Genomic DNA, 9,936 nt, shown 5'->3' with positions numbered 1-9,936 from the left:
AGTGCACTCGCACCTACTCGGCGAGTAGCAATTTAACCAGCAATTTTTTACAATCTTTTTGTTCTTTTTACGTTTTTTTATTTGATTAATTTCAGGACTCTCATGACCAGAGGAGCAAACACACCACTTGTACCCCCGTTTGAAGATCCCGAATCCGAATTAAAAAGAAACAAAGGGAAGGACGTGGAGAGTTCAAGCACACCAAAGAGATCACCATTGTCCAACTTGAAGACTGTTTTTGGGAAAAAGAAGAGCAGTAAATCAGGAGCTTCTAGCGCTTCCTTGACAATTGAGGAGCCAATTCAAGAAGATATTGGATACGAGACCGAGGAAGAAGAGGAGGCAACGTACGAACAAGAAACCGAATCGGAGGAAGAGTTAGCATTCACTATGGCTAACATTGATGAAATTCCCATGGGGGAATGGAAGAAGAGGATGCGCGACGACCATGGCCCGAGACTTGTGCAGCCCGCAATTCCCGCAACTGCTACCTTCGAGCTAAAAGGTCATATCCTAGCTACGCTTAAGGAAATACCTTTCTATGGGAAAGATCATGAAGATGCCTACAAACATTTGGATGAAGTAAATGATGTTGCTGATTATTTCAACATTCCAAATGTAACCCGCGAAACTCAACTACTTAGGATGCTTCCGGTAACCTTCAAGGGTGCTGCTAAAGACTGGCTCAAATCACTTCCTCCCGGGTCAGTCACTACTTGGGCCAAAATGAAGGAAGAATTTATAGATCACTTTTGCCCACCATCAAAATAGCCAAACTCAAGAAGGCCATTGCAAACTTTGAACAGCAAGCTGGAGAATCTTTATATGAAGCATGGGAGAGGTACAAAAGTCTGCTACGAAATTGCCCACACCATGATCTAAACAGCCAGCAAGAAGTTTCCATCTTTTATGATGGAGTCAATGTCACAACCCGGCAGTTGCTAGACTCACAAGGCCCACTTACAAAGAAGCCACCCCCGGTGATTAAAGAATTAATTGAAGAATTCTCTAAACACTCTAGAGAATACCACAACCCTAGGAATGATGTCACGAGGGGAGCCGCGTACGCTGCTACTGAAGATTTATCCGCAGTCATGGCCATGTTAAAAACCATGGATAGGAGAATGGACAAAATGGATCAAACTATTCATGCCATACGGGTGGGTTGTGAAAACTGCAATGGACCTCACCTCACTAGAGATTGCGATTTGGATGAGAACGGCAACAAAAAGGCACAAGTATGTTATTCGAGTGGTGACCGGTATGATGAAGATTGGCGCAAACAAAAGAAGGAGTGGCTGCCTTACGAAGAGTATAAGAAGGCCAAGGAGGAGAAGTACAGACAAAAAGGAAGAGGCTTTTACCAAAAAGAGGAGCCGGTGCAAGAGAGGAAGCCAAGCTTGGAAGATATGCTAACTAAATTTGTGGCCGCTTCCGAGAAAAGACATAGTGACCATGATGCTGCTATCCAAGAAACAAGAACAATGCTCAGGAACCAGCAAGCATCCATCCACAACATAGAAACGCAGCTTGGGCAACTTGCTCAACAACTAAACCAAAGGTCACCGGGTGAGCTTCCTAGCAAAACCGAGAACAACCCACGAGGCGCGCAAGTAAATATTGTTACCACAAGAAGTGGGAAGATTATTACTCCCCTGTCCCCCATTCGAACAGAAGCGAACAAGGACTCACAGAAAGAAGGAACGGAAGTACAAGTTGAAAATCAACACTCACAATCTGAGAGTCCTACTCGCCGAGTAGGACCGATGGACTCGGCGAGTACCTCTGCTAAAACAAGTGATCAGCCACCCTTGAAACCATACCAACCTCCAATGCCGTACCCAGCCCGAGCCAAGAAGGAGAAGCAGGAAGAGGAATATCAGAAGTTTCTTGATCATATTAAAACTCTTCAAATAAACATTCCTTTCATTGAAGCCGTCATGCAAATGCCCAAGTATGCAAAGTTTCTTAAGGAACTCCTCACTAACAGAAGAAAGATGGAGGAAGTGCAGAAGGTAGTGCTTAATGAGAATTGCTCCGCCGCAATGCTAAACAAATTACCAAAGAAGAAGGGTGATCCGGGGAGCTTAACTTTGCCTTGCCAATTTGGCAACTTGGCTGCAATTCATGCCTTAGCTGATTCTGGAGCAAGTGTGAACCTTATGCCATACTCGTTCTTTAAAAAGCTGGACCTCCCGGAGCCAAGGCCAATTCGAATGGCAATTCATTTGGCAAACAAGACGGTTACTTTTCCAAGAGGCATTTGTGAAGATTTGCTAGTAAAAGTAGACAAATTTGTCTTCCCGGCTGATTTCATCATTCTCGACATGGAGGCGGACCCGCAAGTGCCAATCATCCTTGGAAGGCCCTTCCTCAACACCGCTAGCGCTATCGTAGACATGAGAGATTCTAAGCTCACATTGCGAGTTGGGGACGATTCAGTGACATTCGGGGTAGACCAAGCCATGAAGTACTCAAGGAGTAGTGACGACACGGCTTTCTCAATCGACATGCTTGACGAAATATTGGAAGAAGACATACCTAAAGATTCCGCCAAATTTACAGCTTTGGATGAAGAATTTGATCCAGAAAAGGACTTACTAGAGATTGAAAGACTGTTGGAAGAAGCGGAGTATGAAGAAATAAAGCAGCAAACTGAAAGAACTACTCGCCGAGTAGACCCGATCTACTCGCCGAGTACATCCGAAGAAAAGCCGGAAGTCGTGAATACAGCCACCAACTCGCCAAGTACCAAACCTGCACTCGGCGAGTCCGTCACTATGCAAAACAAATTGGAGCTCAAAACACTACCTGATCATCTGGAGTATGCCTTTCTGGAAGAAGGAAATCAGAAGCCTGTGATCATAGCCTCGGACCTATCCAAAACAGAAAAAGAGGAGCTTGTACGCGTGTTGAAGAAAAGGAAAAGAGCCATCGCATGGAGCATCTCCGACATCAAAGGAATAAGTCCATCCTACTGCTCTTACAAAATCAATTTAGAAGAAGGAGCAAGGCCGGTGGTGCAACATCAAAGACGATTAAACCCGAACATGCAAGAAGTCGTCAAGAAGGAGGTGGTCAAGCTTTTGGATGCAGGAATCATCTACTCCATCTCCGATAGTCCATGGGTGAGTCTGGTCCAAGTGGTGCCCAAGAAAGGAGGAATGACGGTCATTACCAACGAAAAGAACGAGTTAATTCCAACGCGAACGGTAACCGGTTGGCGAGTGTGCATCGATTATCGAAAGCTAAACGATGCCACTCGCAAAGACCATTTCCCCCTTCCTTTCATAGATCAAATGTTAGAGAGACTATCGGGCCATAGCTACTATTGCTTTTTAGATGGGTTTTCAGGGTATTTTCAAATACCCATAGACCCAATGGACCAAGAAAAGACCACCTTTACATGCCCCAGTGGGACTTTCGCCTATAGACGCATGCCATTTGGACTATGCAATGCACCTGCGACATTTCAAAGGTGCATGACCGCCATATTCCATGATATGGTGGAAAAATTCATGGAGGTCTTTATGGATGACTTTTCTGTATTCGGATCTTCTTTCAATAATTGCCTAACAAATCTTGATTCAATGCTTGCTAGATGTGAGAAAACCAACTTGGTCCTAAATTGGGAAAAGTGTCACTTCATGGTCAAGGAGGGTATAGTTTTGGGACATAAAGTTTCTAAAAAGGGAATAGAGGTGGATCAGGCAAAGATAGACACCATTGCAAAATTACCCCCACCAACTAATGTGAAGGGCATTAGAAGTTTTTTGGGACACGCAGGTTTTTACCGGCGTTTTATAAAAGATTTTTCCAAAATCACGAAACCTCTAACACAATTATTACTAAAAGATGCACCCTTTAATTTTACTAAAGAGTGTTTAGAGGCATTTGACTTTCTAAAGGAAAAATTAACTAATGCCCCGATCATTATAGCACCAAATTGGAACTTACCCTTCGAGATCATGTGTGATGCTAGTGACTATGCACTAGGAGCGGTCCTTGGACAGAGGGTTGATAAGCACTTTCAACCCATCTATTATGCAAGCAAGACCTTAAATCCCGCCCAAGAGAATTATACTACTACTGAAAAAGAACTGTTAGCCGTGGTTTACGCTTTTGACAAGTTTCGCCCTTACTTAGTCTTATCTAAAACCACTGTTTTTACTGACCACTCGGCTATCAAGTATTTGTTTTCCAAACAGGATGCCAAGCCAAGACTAATACGATGGGTGCTGCTTCTTCAAGAATTCGATATAGAGATACGAGACAAGAAAGGAATGGAGAACGTAGCGGCCGATCATTTATCTAGGCTTGAGAACCCGACATTGCAAGAAGATAAGGATGGAGACGACTTTCCGGATGAATACATTATGGTGTCCGTGGGAGAGGAGCCATGGTTCGCAGACATAGCTAACTATTTAGCTACAAATTACATTTCGAAGGATTATAGTAGTCAGCAAAAGAAGAAATTCTTTGCGGAGATCAAATATTACTTTTGGGACGATCCATACCTCTTTCGAAGCTGTACGGATGGAATTATAAGAAGATGTGTGTTCGGAAAGGAAAGTCAAAGAATACTTGAACACTGCCATAGCGGGCCCACGGGAGGCCATCATGGAGCACACTATACCGCAAGGAAGATCTTTTACATTGGGTTCTATTGGCCTACAATCTTCAAAGATGCAGCCCAATATGTCAAAGAATGTGATGCTTGTCAAAGGGTGGGAAACATTTCATCTCGAAATGAGATGCCACAACATAGCATTCAAGTATGTGAGGTGTTCGACGTGTGGGGCATTGACTTCATGGGACCTTTTCCCACCTCCAAAGGAAACAAGTACATCCTAGTGGCGGTAGATTATGTTTCGAAATGGGCGGAGGCGCAGGCTTTACCTACAAATGACGGACGGGTAGTGGTACGATTCTTAAAAAAACTATTCTCCCGGTTTGGTGTTCCAAAGGCCCTAATTAGTGACCGTGGCACACACTTTGCCAATGATCAATTGGACAAGGTGCTCAAGAAATATGGGGTGACCCATAAGTTCTCCACATCATACCACCCACAAACGAGTGGACAAACGGAAGTGACCAATCGAGCTTTGAAGCGTATCTTAGAGAAGTCGGTGGGAAGCAACCGCAAGGAATGGTCGGATAAATTGGATGAGGCGCTATGGGCATTTCGTACCGCTTTCAAAACACCTATTGGTACTACACCATATAGGTTAGTTTATGGAAAGCAATGCCATTTACCGGTTGAAATCGAGCACAAGGCATATTGGGCGCTAAAGAGGTGCAACTTTGACATGGAAGAATTGAAGACCAACCGTCTAATGCAAATGAATGCCCTTGAAGAACTCCGAAATGAGGCTTATTCTAGTTCGTGGCTCTATAAAGAAAAAACCAAGAGATGGCATGACCAACGAATCAAAAGCAAAGACATCCATGAAGGCCAAAAAGTACTACTCTTCAATTCCCGATTAAAACTTTTCTCGGGCAAACTCAAATCAAGGTGGGATGGTCCCTTTTTGGTCAAGACGGTGTTTCCTCACGGGGCTATAGAATTGATCTCAAAAGATGGCACACCATTTAAAGTCAATGGCCATAGAGTGAAGAAATATGAAAAAGGAGTCCCCCGAAATGAAGGATTGGAGGAGCTGCTGTTGTGCGGAATCGCAAACACGTAGAAGGGGCGGAGTCTAGCTAATGACTCCATCAAAAGAAGCGCTTCTCGGGAGGCAACCCGAGTTTCACGTTTGCATTTTCTTTCCTTTTCTTTATTTTTCATATTGTTTTGTTCATTCTTCTTCATTTATTCTACTTCTCTAAGTGCTTGAGGACAAGCTCTACTGGAAGTGTGGGGTGGAAAGGCTAAACAAAGGAATTAATATAGTAAAATTGGCAAATTTACAAAAAAAATTTCAACCTGAGACATATACTCGGCGAGTATATCGATTATACTCGGCGAGTAAATGTTCGCTTACAGCCAAATGTCCATAACACGCGTATCTACTCGGCGAGTAGATCCATTTTACTCGGCGAGTAGCCGGTTTAAACTCAGTAAATTAAAACCTGTAAAAATTACTATTATTCAACATTTCATCTCCACACTCGCCGAGCATCTTCCCTCAGCCGCCTCTCAAGGGTTCTTCAAGATCTATTCAATCTTCTTCCTCTTTCTCTTCAATTCAAGCAACAAAGGTGACATCTTTACCCTTTAACTTTATGAAAGGTCCAATCTTTATCACATATCTCCCCATATTTGCTATGATTCCGGATTTGGAGAGTTTTTCCCAATTTTTAGGGCTTTGATTTACTCATGAATTAGAGGTTGTTTGGAGTAATTTCTTCAAGAACTATGGGTAGATAAGTAATTACAACAAAAACCTATGAACAAATTGGACTATTACACAGATTACACAGATCCGATCTCGATCTGTCAAAAAGTTCATACTACTCGGCGAGTATGTTCGTCTACTCGGCGAGTAGGCCCCAATCAGATCAAAATTTTTTTTTTCCTGTTTTAACCATGGGGTGTTGTTTGTTGCTGTTTTGTGGTATGTTTATGCAGATATCATGGCAAGGAGAGGACAGTCATCACGTGGAGGAGGCCATGCTGATATGCCATGGTTAGCCTTTCAACAAATCACCTCTAAATCCTCCAAAACTCGAGCCCTAAACAGGTTGGAAGCGCTGCGACAGAAAGAAATTCACTTGCCCACTGCAGTGGATTGGGGATGGATGGGTAATGTTGGCTTGGAAGAGGAACTTACTCCATATTTGGTGAAAGATTGTAACTTGGGTTATGCCAACATCACTTGTGATGGTTGGTTGCAATTGTTTAAAATACAAGAGCCAGTATACGCGGAGTTGTGCTGGGAATTCTTTGCTACCATTTCATTCCGAGGTGGTAGTGAATATTACAATCCAAACACGATCTCGTTTTCTTTGGGAGGAGAGCTGCGACAATGCAGCATGGTTGAGTTCTCTTGGCGGTTGGGCATCTACGATCAAGATATGTCGATGACGGACTACTTTGAAGCCTTCTTGGAAAATACCTACAAAGAACTTCCCGAGGGGGTGGTGGCGTCAACATGGTGGAGTACAATTGCTAACCGGGTCTATATACCTTCCACTGCTCAAGAAGGGCATATTCGTTCTCCAATCCATCGACTCATTCACCGATTCGTTGCAAGCACGATCAACATGCGAAAGGATGGGGATAAAGTTCCCACCCTTGATATCTTTTATATGTGGAGTATCATCACCCCCGATGTCTTCTGCAACCTCCCATATTGCATTGCTAAATTTCTTGCGGAGGGAGCGGTTAAGGAAAAAATCAACTCGAAGATCAATGGGGGTATGTTCATTACTCGGCTTGCGCGATCATTTGGAATCTTGGAATTACCGCAAGCTCAATTGCTGACGATTATCCACCCTCCTCCGTTCAACACTGCACTTTATAGGAGGGCTCGGATAGTGGAAAATTTTGGTGATTCTTTTACTATTCCGAATGAGGACGAGCCGGCGGTCCCCGAGGACCCGAGAAGGCGGGTTAGGCCGAGAAACGAGCGGGTACGAGAAGACCCACCGGTGATTCCGATGGAGGATAACGAGGGATGGAATCAAGTGGAGTATCGACGATACTTGGATGATATAGGGCGAGGGGTTAATTACACCAATCAATCCTTCGACTATCTTTTCCAACAAATGCATATTGCCCCGCGACCGGGACCCGGCTATCCTTACATCATGAATTGGGACGAAAGGATGCAAAGAAGGGGTGGAGAAGGAGGTAGTGGAGCTGGAGGAGCAGGGATGGACGAGGAAGAATGAAGATTTTATTTATTTTTGTTTTGTTTGATTATGATGTTTGTTTTAAGACAATTGTGGATATGTTGAACTTGGCTATGTGGTTTGAATATTAGTGTTACTTTTAGTTTTCTTTTCAGGTATTGGAGCTAGGAAGCATGCTATTTAGGAATGGTCAAGAGAGGAATGAGAGTCTTTATGAGTGCTTGTGGAGTCTTGTTCCTAGGATCGAGTCCGTACAAATCGAGAGTTTATTAAAGTGTTGCTGTTTAGGAAGTTTACTGGAGAGTGCATTTATATCAACACTAGAGTGAAGAGAGACAGCGGTTAAAAATTCTGGAAATACACGCTATACTCGCCGAGTGCACTAATACTACTCGGCGAGTACATCTGCTTCTGCCCGAAATACGTTGCCAGTAACTTCTACTCGACGAGTTTAATCGCCTACTCGCCGAGTATCCTGCTGCGAGAAAAATTTCTGATTTGTTCTGGATAGTTTTTCTGCGCCATTCATACATTCTTTATGAGTTACTACTGAAGATTGTGCAACAACCCTTTTTCCTTGGAGTTTTCGAGCTATCAACCACACGAGACGTATGACACCCGTGCCATTGGATGAACTGTTCCCATGGTTAAAATTACTAGAAGAAGGAGTTGAAGAAGGGAGTGTCAACCTAGCGACTGCTACCCCAGGGGAGTTTGTTCCAACTTTCTCTCTATTTGCATTTTTATTTGTTATAATATGCAATGAGGGCATTGCATAAAATAAGTGTGGGGTAGGGGGTTAGTCACATCTTAGAACACTTAGAATCTTAATTTAGTTTTTTTTTAAAAATCAAAATCAAAAATGCTTAGGGCTTAAATTAGAAAATTTTGGTAAAAATTAGGATTCCATATTAGAATTGTGTTAATAATTGCATGAGAACCCAAATGTTTAGTTGAGCCTATATACGTTCTAATGCATTTGTGGCTTCCTTATTCCAGTGAAATCATGGGACAAAAACACGACCTTGCTCAGCCTAAGGGATGCAATATGTTTAGCAGCCTAAACCTGAAATGTATCCTGGAAAGTTTTTATCATTAGCCAATAAAGGTTGAGATTGAGCGCCCCTGCTTAAGCATGTAGGGATTTTAGAAGGAAAAATATATTGAGAAATACATGAAAAAAAAATTACAAGAAAAGTTGTAAGAATTTTGGAGCAAATGAAGTGAAAATCAAAAGATAAAAATTCCGAAGATTCAAAAAGTTGAAGATACCAAAAATCAAACAACAAGGTGGTGAATTCAAAGAAATTAAAGATCAAATGTCAAAGAAGTAAGGAATTCAAGAGAGCTCCATAGTGGTATCATACATTGTAATTGTTTAGAATATGTATGCTTGGGTTGCTCAATTAAAAATACCTTGAGGGTAAAGAGATTTTCTGAGGATGGATTAGGAGGGTTGCATAAAATGAGCATAGTTCGGGGTGAGTGGGCGAATGTTTATGAGGATTGTGAGTATTTGAAGTATGGGGGTTTTTAGGAATTTTAGACACAAATGCATGCGTTGCGGTCTTGGCATAATGGCCGGGTTGGATTGGAGTTATTAATGTGATTTTAATGTGTTTAAAATTTAGTTTTGCTTGGGGGCAAGCAAAAGTCAAGTGTGGGGTATTTTGATATGTGCATAATTAGTTAATTATTTAACATATATTCTTAGTTATTTTTGATTAATTATGAGAATAATGTGGACAAAAGGTACTTAAAATGTTGTGAATTGTGTTTTCAGTCCAAAAGATATGTTTGGAGGCAAAAAGGAGAAAAGGAAAGCAAGTGAAGATAAAAGAGTGAAAGAAGGAGTCCTACTCGGCGAGTAGATCGACCCTACTCGGCGAGTGCCCGACGATATGCCAGAAGATAAATACGACTGCTAATTCAAGACGGATAAGTATTGACCTACTCAGCGAGTTGATTCTGTTACTCGCCGAGTACCCTCTGTTTGAGGATATCTATAAAAGACGAATCCTTATTCCATAAGAAGGCATTCCTGGCGATTTTTGAAGGATCAGCTGCGACTAAAAGGTTCAGAAGGCGCTAAGGAACCCTAGGCTTCAAGAGTTGGAAGAATTCAAGCAATTAGGT

At 42.4% G+C, this 9,936-nt stretch overlaps 1 non-coding gene across 1 annotated transcript; it reads right to left on the bottom strand.

Moving 5' to 3' along the window:
- Window positions 1-773: 773 nt before the first annotated feature.
- On the bottom strand, window positions 774-880 carry LOC128128224 (small nucleolar RNA R71). The gene has a single exon (XR_008226086.1). It is a non-coding gene; the product is annotated as a small nucleolar RNA R71 (small nucleolar RNA).
- Window positions 881-9,936: the final 9,056 nt, after the last annotated feature.

Source organism: Lactuca sativa, chromosome 8, assembly GCF_002870075.4.
Source record: "Lactuca sativa cultivar Salinas chromosome 8, Lsat_Salinas_v11, whole genome shotgun sequence".
Taxonomy (NCBI): Eukaryota; Viridiplantae; Streptophyta; class Magnoliopsida; order Asterales; family Asteraceae; genus Lactuca; species Lactuca sativa.
The sequence above is the reverse complement of the archived record's forward strand: the minus strand, read 5'-3'. Positions and strand labels throughout refer to the sequence as shown.